The sequence below is a fragment of the Nipponia nippon genome, unplaced genomic scaffold (assembly GCF_047370975.1).
Source record: "Nipponia nippon isolate SJK-2023a ecotype South Korea unplaced genomic scaffold, ASM4737097v1 scaffold_11, whole genome shotgun sequence".
Taxonomy (NCBI): Eukaryota; Metazoa; Chordata; class Aves; order Pelecaniformes; family Threskiornithidae; genus Nipponia; species Nipponia nippon.
The window spans coordinates 31,194,353-31,204,542 of NW_028262302.1; the positions used below are offsets into that span (position 1 = coordinate 31,194,353).

A 10,190-nucleotide genomic window follows, 5' to 3' on the forward strand; every position below is an offset into this window, starting at 1 on the left:
CAGGGAAGAAATTTGGCACTGTCTTGTCACACCTGTTTTGCACTATTAAAGCTGATGTGACCATAATGGAAGGGTAAATGAGCTCGAGTCCAGGCTGTTCATCGGCTGAGGCTCTCAAAGTTCATTATTTCCAGAATTAGGATCTCCAGACAGTTCCTCGCAGACAGATTTCTTTAGGAAGAAAACATCAGCTGCTAGATTGCATTGTGGCCTCTGGAAAGCATGTTTTAAAAAGACTACTTAATTGTTATCATCTTACTGTTCTGTGCCTTACCTTGCGTGTAAAATGACTTTGATAAGTCTTTAAAAAGACACTGGTCTGGTTAAGACTTCAGAAATGTAAGTTAATGTCCTACACTGTTTCAGGTAGAGTTACGAAAACGCATGCTAACAATAATTTCATGTCAAAGCAGTCCAAGGATTTTATCAATTCAGTGTTTGTAAAGGCTACTGTGTACCAATATTCTTGGGACTTCTGATGTGTTTTGCATTGTGAAAAAGGGATTTTGGGGAATAGCTTGCTGCTGACGTGGGCAGCTGAAATGACTGACCCAGGAGGACCTTCTGTATCAGCTGTCACAGGTGGGATGAGCCACAGGGAAAAATGGGGACGGAGGGTCGGTGGGATGACAGCGTAGCCGTTGTCATGCTCGCTGGTGTCACTGGGCTGGCGCGCAGCCACCCCGGCTCCCCCGTACCGAGGGGACCCTGCGCTCAGGGTCGGGCCTGACCCCACTGAACACTGACCTTGAACATGAGCCCAATTATTAACTCTCTTGACTTCTTATTTGCAGAAGGGAGCCAGGAAGGGCAAGATGTTTGTTTTTCTTTAGGTGAGATCTGCTTTCACCTAGCACACCAGCAAGAAGTGGGCTTCACTTCTTTTGGTTTTTTTTTTTGAGATCATGAAGCTGCTTGTGTGAACTTCATTAAAACCTGCTTTAAAATGCTCACATGGGTGATGCTGGGGAAAAGCTTGTGCTCCTCTTTAACTGGTGAGTCAAAGTAGTAGAAAAGTCGAGATCTGTATTCACTGGAATTTATCCCAGATGCCTTGATTACCTATTTCTGTTTTTTTTTTTCTGTGTGGCTCACAAAATGGACTGGGGAAGGTTTTCAGAGGCACAGGGATGAGACAGCATCTGCCTCTGCTAGCCCAGCTCTTCACAACGGCAGCGTTATCTCGGTGTTTCTGCCTTCCCTTTGCCCCTTGCCCCTACTTTGTCACCTTCGGATGGGGACATTTCACCGTATGCGAGCACATCAGCACAGCAGATCCAGCCGTCTGACTGCACTCCCCCAGATATGGAAAGGAGAGAGAGCCACAGAACTTACCAGAAAGGCTGCAGTTTTAGGTAAAAACATCATTAACTGCTATCTGGGTACTAATGGATCTCTTATTTTATAAATAACTGGGAAATTTTAAAGCTAAACTTCCTCTTTGAAAACATTTTCATGTAAGCTCCCAGAGTTTCACAGACATCAGCAGACAGACTGCTGTGAGATAAGGAAACCGGTTGCCTTCACCTGCCGCTGCGAGGTGACAGCCAACGTGACACAACCTGCTCACGCTTTCCCCTCACCCTGTTGCAAGCCACTGTTTGAGCAAAGAAGCCTCATCTCTTCATAGAAAATCCTGGTCAACTGGCCACAGACTCAAATTACATGAAGATAGCTCCTAACCAGCAAAGGGAAGCACGAGATATCTCTGCCTTTGGAAAAATCTCCTGCATTTTGTACGGGACGAGGAGAACAAGGCTCTGCTGCAGAGGAGAGCCAGCCCGCTGCCAGGTACGGTGCAGGGACCCCTTCTCCTGGAGGAGGCTGGGATGTTTCCTGGCGACTGACATTCAAATTAAGGAATACAGGCTCAGCCAAATAAGGAGGGATGGATGAAAGTATCCATGGGAGTATTCCTTTGCAGCTGGCAGCTGAAACACATTAATTGGCAATGATTTTGATTTGGAGGACCCTCTCACAGCTGAAAAGAAATGCAGGTTCTCCAGCTGAAGTTAAAATGGGAGTGAAAGTAGCAGACTTATTTACTGAGATTTCTACAAAAGAAAAGAGGATACATCATGTCAGCTGGCCATCACAGGGACAAAACATACAGGATGGTGAACTCTCTTCCTGCCAATTCCTACAAATTCCCTCTGAAAACACCCTGCCTTTTCTGAGCATCTCTCCCAATCCCTCTGCACACCTGTGCCGTGCTTCTGAAACAGGTGAGAAGAGGTGCTCGCTGTAGCACGCTCCGGCTCATGAGCATCAGCCTATTTCTGATGCAGGACGAACTGCTTCTGCTGGTGAGAGCATGAGCTGTTTGTTTGATGCTGGCCAGGAGCTGAGTCCTAACGCCGGCATGGATGAAAAGAAATACATATTCAGAGTTCAGAATTTTGCATTAGCAATTCTGTTTGTGAGCTCTCAGGTTAGTGAGGAGGGTGGAGTTTAAATGATTTTTATATGGTTGGAATGGTGTGATATTACCCCTTTGGGAGAGCTTTTTAGAAAATTATTTTTTTCTGAAATTGCAATGGGTACACGTTTCTGGGGGGTTGCTCATTTTAGTAAATGTCTGCCATAATAGTTGATGGTCCTGTACTAAACAAGCAAAGCAAAAAATGCAAACTACTTGTTAGTAATTAGAGTAGAAACGCTGTGTTCCTTCTTTTGCTTACTTGAGCTCAGGAAAATGTTCCTTGACGAGACTGAGCACGGTGTGACAGGAGGCATCGTGGGGTGTTTGGGAAGCGTGCTTTACCAGAAGACATCTCAGAGCTCTGCCCTATTGAAGAGGGACTTAAGATATGTCTTGGTTATGGCCTGTAAGTAAATCAATGTGGAGAACACTTCTATTTTAGGAGACGAGTTTAACCCTGCAGGCATGGGCAGAACATGCGGCAGAGGATGCAGCATGGAGGAAGCAGCAGGAGAAACTGGGACGAGAAAGAGCGAAGGAGTGAAATCTCCCTTCCTTCAGACCTCTGGCTATGGAGCTGCCCTGTATTTTGGAGAGGGGACAGAGCAGGACCAGGCTGTGGGAGATGGTGGGGTGCCTGCAGGTAGGCAGAGTGCTGTGGCTCGGGGATGAGGTGAAATTTGAGTGCCAAAGGGAGGGTTGTTTGAGCCTGTGGGCCTTGTGTTTATAGGTGTAAATCATTTTGCGGCTCTAATTCCTAGGGGGCCAGGAAGGTAAAATAGATAACTTACTGGTCTGCTGCATTTATTTAAATTAAAAAAATAGGAATTTAACTCTATTTTGGTGGGTCAACTGTTTGCATTTTTCTCTTCACAGGATATTCAAAGGAATGGGAATGATGTCTCCATGTTTCCTTGGAAAACATGGCTCATTCAACTGCAAGTCAAATCTTCCCAGTTTTGTAGCAAAATAACAAACAATTAGTTTTGCAGAGCAAGGCTTTATAGTTGTTTGTTGTAATTGGCACATGAAGATGTAACAGAAAGGTACCCAGCTTTTGCCAATTTATCTGGCTCCTGCAATTTTCTTCAGTGAGCTGATTGCCAGTGAAGTGCAGTGGTACCTTCATTAGCTACCTTTGAACTTTCTCCGATGGAAGTGAGAAAGCAATCATCGTGTGTGCTGGGAGTAGGGGAAGGAAGGAGTATTGTTTTCTTTTCATAATATTTCGGACAGTAGCACAGAAGTGAGGGTGGGAATTACTTTTTTCCCCTCCTATTTCTGAACACAGACCAAATGCAAGATCCTGAACACACCTGCAAATCCTAAATTGCCATGTCCCATTGCCACCGCAACAATGCGTAGGGCAAGACCTCTGTTCATCTGCGATGGCTGTGCAATGGTGTGCAGCAGAAGGAAAATGGGAACGTGCATCTTGGAAGGTCTGAGAAGGGCCAGACCGACACTATCCGTGTGTAAGGCTTGATGAATCGTCACTGGATTCTCCTCAAATTTACCAGTGCTGCTCCAGGTTTTGCATTCTGCCTAAATGAGATCTGCACCTTCAGACTGATTTTTCTTCCTAGTTCATTGTACTCTCCAAACTCAGTGTCTTGTAGACCTGCCGCCCTAACGAGGCAATGCCTGTGAGTTGCCCGAGGGGAGAGCCAGTGAGCCCTTCAGCTGAGGTGGTGGAGTTACCTTGCCAAGGAGCACTCTGCTTTGGAAACGGGAGGTCTTGCAGCGTAAATGGCAGCTGGACAAGGGAACCCTTAAGCAGGCAGAAGCTCCACTGGCATGGGTGGGAGTGCTATTGGAGAAGTTTGAGAAGTTGACTCAAGACAAAATTTGGTAATAGGAATAGGTAAAAGGGTAGATGGGTGCTGGGTGAAGTGAAATCTCTCTCGTGGGGGAGAAACAACCAACTGATGTTAGGCACTAAGGGAGGATGGTCCAGCATCTCTGCAGTGCGCTGAAGTGTTACGCTCATCAAGGTTGTTGAAGAATTAAGGCAGATTTATTTTACTTTTGTGGCTTGTTATCTTTCCATGATTTCTCATCTTCCTGCGTCAGCTTCTGACTGAGAACCAGACAATTAATTGTGGAGCCTGGGGGGTTTAGGGAAAGCCCCCAGGCTGCTGAGTCTGGGGCTCTTCTGCAGCAACGGCTACTGCTGGGCTCTCCCCAGCTCTGCTATTGATCCCCCGCCTGTGGAAGACATCAGGATTAATAAAAAGCACAGCCCAAAACCAAGGAGAGCACCCAGCCCTTGCTTTACAGTGGCTCTTCCAAACTGTGGTTTTTCACACATTAATTTTCTGTGTTGCCAAAGAAACAGTCCCCCACCAGTTGCAGATTACTGCCTCGCTTCAGGGTGCCCTTGGTGCCCTCCTGTCCCGTTTCTCCCCCTGTCCTCGTCCCCCCACGCTGAGTGTTGGGGCAGTGGCAGCCGGGTGTGGGGATCAGCATGGGTGCAGCGAGCGCTCGTGAAAGCAACTGTTGTTCTCAGGGCCACATGGGTCTTCCGCAAGGAGCGTGCGGAGAAAAGGAGAAGGGTTCATTTCTCTCCAGTCTGGAGCTCCATGCTGGCGGTTGCAGGCTGCCGAGAGCACTCCCACTCCTAGCGCAGCAATTAGCTCCGTGTTTCCTTATGCTCACAACTGCGAACCGTATGCTTAGTGCTGCTGTATAATGAGCAGTGTTCCCCACACAATAAACTGCTGGGGAGCATAGGGAAGAGGGCTCTGCTGCAGCCAGGGAAGGGTTTTGTGATGTCCATAGCATTGCTGGTCCACCTCGGTGGCTGGGGAAGCTCAACCCAGGGCTTCTCCTGGTGGAGTGGGTGCTTTGGCACAGCATGAGCCCGGTGGCCCAGACCAGAGGGATGTAGCGTCTGACCCACGAGCATGTTCCTGCATGTGCTGGCATTGCAGAGACCGCTGCCACCCTCCTGCCCCAGCCCCCCTGCCTTCTGCAGGGGTGCACAGCTCCTCTGGTGTTGCTCTTTCTGCTTTCCTTGGGACTCGGTGGACTCCGAGGGACAATTTGCTGTCAGTGGGTGGAAGTGGCTGGCAGATGAGAGGAACAGCCGCTAAAGCAGCTGAGCCAGGGACAGAGCACAAGGACTTGCTGCAGAGACTGGGAAGAAAAGATGCTCCTAAACCCAGAAACTGGTTGTAGTACTTCAACAAAGCAATTTGTACAGCCTTTTTACTAGTGTCAGTAAAAATCTTTTATTTAAAATTTGGTTTTCTAACTTTCTCAGGAGTCCCCAGTCTCACCAGCAGCACTGCTGGGCAGGCAACGCACAGCAAACAGCCTCGCACATCGGTCTCGGCTCTGTTTCCCATGCTGGTGGGCAGCCCTGGGCAGGGGTTTACAGGCAAAATGCTGCCTGTGGGCTGCAAGGTAGGTGTCCTGGTGCTGACCCTCACCAAAGGCACTAACCTTTTTATTTCTGTTTACCAAAACATTATTTGCATCCTTCGGTGCCCTACCTCTTGCCGTGTGACAGCCACTATGTGCTTCGTATGCAGTCATCACTCGTCTTGGCATTAGCACATTGCGTAGAGCAGTGGTCTGAGGGGCCCCTCCTCTGTGCTGACTTCCTGGCATCAGCTCCTTTGCTGTGTTTATGTGGGCAAGGTTTAAAACTGTACCTGGCACCCTGCCCCCTTTAACTCAGCAGACATAAATCCCACTCTTTATGCAGCTCATGAATTCAGCCAAGTGTCATTTTGCAGTTGGAAAGCTTCTACACGTATTTGTTAAATAGTTTTAAAGGGTATTTATCTGTAGCATTAGAATGAGTAATTAAACTATAGAGAAGTTCCTACCTGCTGGTCCCTGGAGGCAAGTGACTCTTTTCAGAATGCAGTCCTTGCAAGCGAAGTCTGCATCTGCTGCTTGTAAAGGCATGAACCAGCTATGGGCCTCATCCAGAACCCCCGAAATGAAAGGGAGGTATTGCAAAGTCTCCTGAAACCAAGAGGTCTGGCTCTACTGACTGCTCGGCACAAGCCAAGGAGCAGCGTGCTGCAGCGGGAAGGCAGCAAGGAATCCCTGAGCCCCACGGGGGTGAGCCAGCAGTGAAAGAATCACCCACTTATGGAGCTAGAGGAAAGCTAGAGTGATCTGGCTGGTTTGTTCAGGCACAGTGAGCCTGCTTTGCTGAGGTGGCCATTTGCTGCAGTGTGGTGGGGAAGCAGCCGGCTCCCACCGCTGAGGAGCGTGCCCCCCCAGGGATGCTGGCCTGGGGGCACGAGCAGGGAGCGGGGCCACCTCCCTGAAAGGCTGCGGAAGATTTTCCAAAGGAAAAAAAACTTGACTGAGAAATCACATTGTGGATTCAGAAAGAGTGGGAAAGTTAAAACTGCTTCCTCGAAACTCTTTTGTCCTGGCTGTCAAGCAGGCGGCAGATAACCCGAGCCCTCGCTGCCACCGTCAGCATTATAAAGGAGATCTTTACACTGGGATAAAGTGTTCTTCAGCAGTTTTGCTGGAGTATGAGGCACAAACAGACTGCTCAGTACACAGCGTGAATGCTTTTGAATATATTTTGGTCTTGAATAAATGACTAGTTGTGGTTTCTGGTGCAAAAGGCTCTGAGCCCCTTAAAAATAAAAAGCTGTTATATAACATATTGTATTAGCAGCACATCAGAGTGTTTGGCAAGTAATAAATTACATGCCACTGTGTTTCCACGATGTAGTTACTGTGATAAAAGTTCAAAGATAGCTTCAACTGTCTTCAGAGTTTTATTTTTTGTTAGCCTTTTCCCTCGATGTTGGGGCGCCTGTTGCCTGCGTGCCCGCTGCACCCCTGCCCAGGGTGGACGTTCACCCCTCCGCTTCTGCTGGACGGAGCTGATTCAGAAGGTTGGGGGCATCAGCACGGCATCTGGCTAGCTGGAGAGGACACGGCTCATAAGAGACAAAATAAAATTCAAGTGCATTCGGGGGGTTGCTTTATTAAAGTATTTGCAGGCAAGTGATGGTTTTAGGAAAGGTCTTGTTGGAAACGGGACAGGGTGTGTGCTCACCGGTTCATGGTAGTCACCCTCACTGTTGCTGTTTTCTTTTGTGATAAAATTCGTTACTGACATAAGCTCCTGGTGGCTGGACTCCGCTCCACAGAGCAAGTGGCTTGTGCAGGTAGTGGGAAGATGGAGAATTCTTTTGTAGGTGAGTGGACAGATATATTGTTTTACTCTTCCACACACAGTTTTTGAGGACTTTTTTGCTTGTCTGGGTTATAACTCACTGTAATTATGAGCATGTCCAATTATTAGATAATAAATACCCATTTACCTCCTTCTTAGGAAGATGCAAATATGGCTTGCAGGCAGAGAGAGGCTGAGAAGCAATGATTTCCCTGAAGTCTCATGGTGGATCTGCTGGAGACAGAACCTGGCTCTCTGCTTCCTGAGTCCCAGTCCAGTGCATCAGTGATGAATTACCCTTCCCCTAAGCTTTATTTTCAGATAGCAAAAATGACAAAAATGCTGAAATCTTACTAGGGATAGATATTTTTAAATATCTCTATCAGATATTTCTGACCCCAAATTCCTAGGGCTAGGGCATGTGGAGATGTCCCTGCTTCCTCCCCGACACGCTGTGAATGCCCATTTATTCTCATCGTACCCAATTGTAGCTGTAGCCTCGTCTGCAATAACTGGCTGAATGCTGAAGGGAAAAGGAAGCTGAGTGTCTGTGGCATTTCAGAATAATGTGCCTTTTTTCATCTTGCCTAATTTAATGTGTGGTTCAGATGTTACTGTCTGAGAGCTGTGATAGATCTTGCCTGAGCTATGTAAATGCTATATGGTCTGTGCTGCTCTGAGAGTAGCTTGTAGCTATTCATGCCTTGAAATAAAATATGAGTATGTTTAAATTCTCCCCTTTACATTTTGCACAGCAGTTATTAGTGAAACCAATGTATTTTTTGGCAGTCTTCGCTATTACTTTGTGACTATTTGTGTTTAACTAATAGCCTTTCTTTTCCCCCCAAATTCTTCTGATATTCTGAGGCTTCAACAATACTCAAACCAGCAGTTTGCTGTAATGGCATGGCCTCATTAGGTTGATGCATTTGAACATACATACTAATAAGGCTGTCATAAGAAGAAGGATACTTTATTTTGTTCTTCCCTGGGGTTGCCACTTGAAATAAGACCAATTGCCAATAGCGGGTGGTGCATTTCAGAGGGAGCCCGAGGAGGAGAGGGGGCAAAGGTACCGGGGGCTTTAGGGGGCTCCAGAGAAGCTGCTTGTTTGCAGGAGCAGCGCTTCTCCCTTGTCTACCTAGCTAACCATTTGCTCTGCATAAAAACGAATTTCTCAGGTAGCACTTCTAAATTCGTAATTAACTCCAAGTCCATAATTTCCAAGTGTGGGTAGATGAACTGCTGCTCAGCTCAGCGAGCACTAAAAATAGAGCTGCAGAGAAACCCCATGCCAGCTCACGAGCTCTGTTACATTAAATGTTTAATTAACAAAATTTTACTGCATTACTTATGGCTGTTTCTTCAATCTATTGCTGTGTTTCGTGAATGATACTAAGAAGCGTGTGCTTGTTTTGTCATGTTTGTCATAAACCTTAAATTAGATTTTTTTGTAGAGCAGACGACATTGATGATTTTTTTTTTGTAATGGGCTCTGGAAAAGGCTTTTCTTTCTTTCTCATTATAATGGAGCCATCTATTTCTTTTGAGGCATTGACTGTATAAATCTAAAAGCTCTCATAATCCCTCATTTCAGCTTTAATAGTCACCCCGATTTTTTTGTTTAGAAAATACAAGCGATGTAGAATTGCAATTAGAGTAAGTGTGCGTGAGTGGTGTAACAAGCCCCTCTCTGCCCATCGGGGAGCTGCTGCTGGCACTGCTGAGGCTCTGCCACGGGCTGGGCTGGGGGCACCCCCTCCCCCCCATTTCTTCTGCTTGTCCCCACGCTGGGGCGTGGACATTGACTTAAAGCAGCATTGGCTCAGACGCCAAGAAATTCCTGAGCTGAATCCTGTTTCCTTTGGAAGACAGGCTTTGGGTTGCTCTTTTGGATATGAGCAGAGTAAAATGACGAACTGAGGAGCGAGAAAGCTGCAGTTTGGTTGTGTTTGGGTGGAATTTAGATATATATCTCTGTATCTGAGCCATTTGAAGTCTCCTCTTTTCTTCTGCTTTTCCATTTTTTTTTCTGAAAATATGGAGGACTCCTGCTTATAGCGAAAGGACAATTACTCACTAATGACAAATACGCCCTTTAAGAAAGGCTGTTCTTAATAAACAAAAAGCTTGTGCTGTACCTAGCTGGCCTCCTGGAGGCACCAAATTCCTTGCAGGCCTGCCAACAAATGCAACAGCGGCACAACCAGGGTGGACATCCATCCGCCCCAGCTCCCCCAGAGCTGCGCCAACAGGCACACTGCTCCGTAAGATGGGGAAGAGCTGCTGGAGGTCTCCTTCCAAAGGTCCCAACATAGCTTGGGTCAGCCACAGGAGCTCCTCTCGTCACAGTGGTCTGGATCAGGTCTTGCAGTTTTGGTTTCTTTTCCCTTTGCCCCTTTCCCATGTTCCTTGGCTGGCTGGCTGCTTGCCAATGACAGGCTCCAGCTATGAAGTTAGCAATGGAGCTGGGCATTTTTTATGAAAGGAAAGCTTTGCTGTTGCTGTTGATCCTTCCTCTAATGGGTTTTCATTTGCAGGTAAGAGGCGCTTGAAATCCCCCGCATGACACACTAAGAGTTGTGTTTACCACTGAAGCCTCCTAAG

General features: G+C 47.1%; 1 long non-coding RNA gene across 2 annotated transcripts; it reads left to right on the forward strand.

The window, feature by feature from the left end:
• The first annotated feature begins 2,103 nt into the window (after positions 1-2,103).
• On the forward strand, positions 2,104-5,676 carry LOC148056951 (uncharacterized). 2 transcript variants are annotated; one of them, XR_015702186.1, is made up of 3 exons: positions 2,104-2,225; positions 2,687-3,065; positions 3,299-5,676. It is a non-coding gene; the product is annotated as an uncharacterized LOC148056951 (long non-coding RNA). The 2 variants fall into 2 exon arrangements; XR_015702187.1 differs by lacking the exon at positions 2,104-2,225 and adding an exon at positions 2,317-2,431.
• Positions 5,677-10,190: the final 4,514 nt, after the last annotated feature.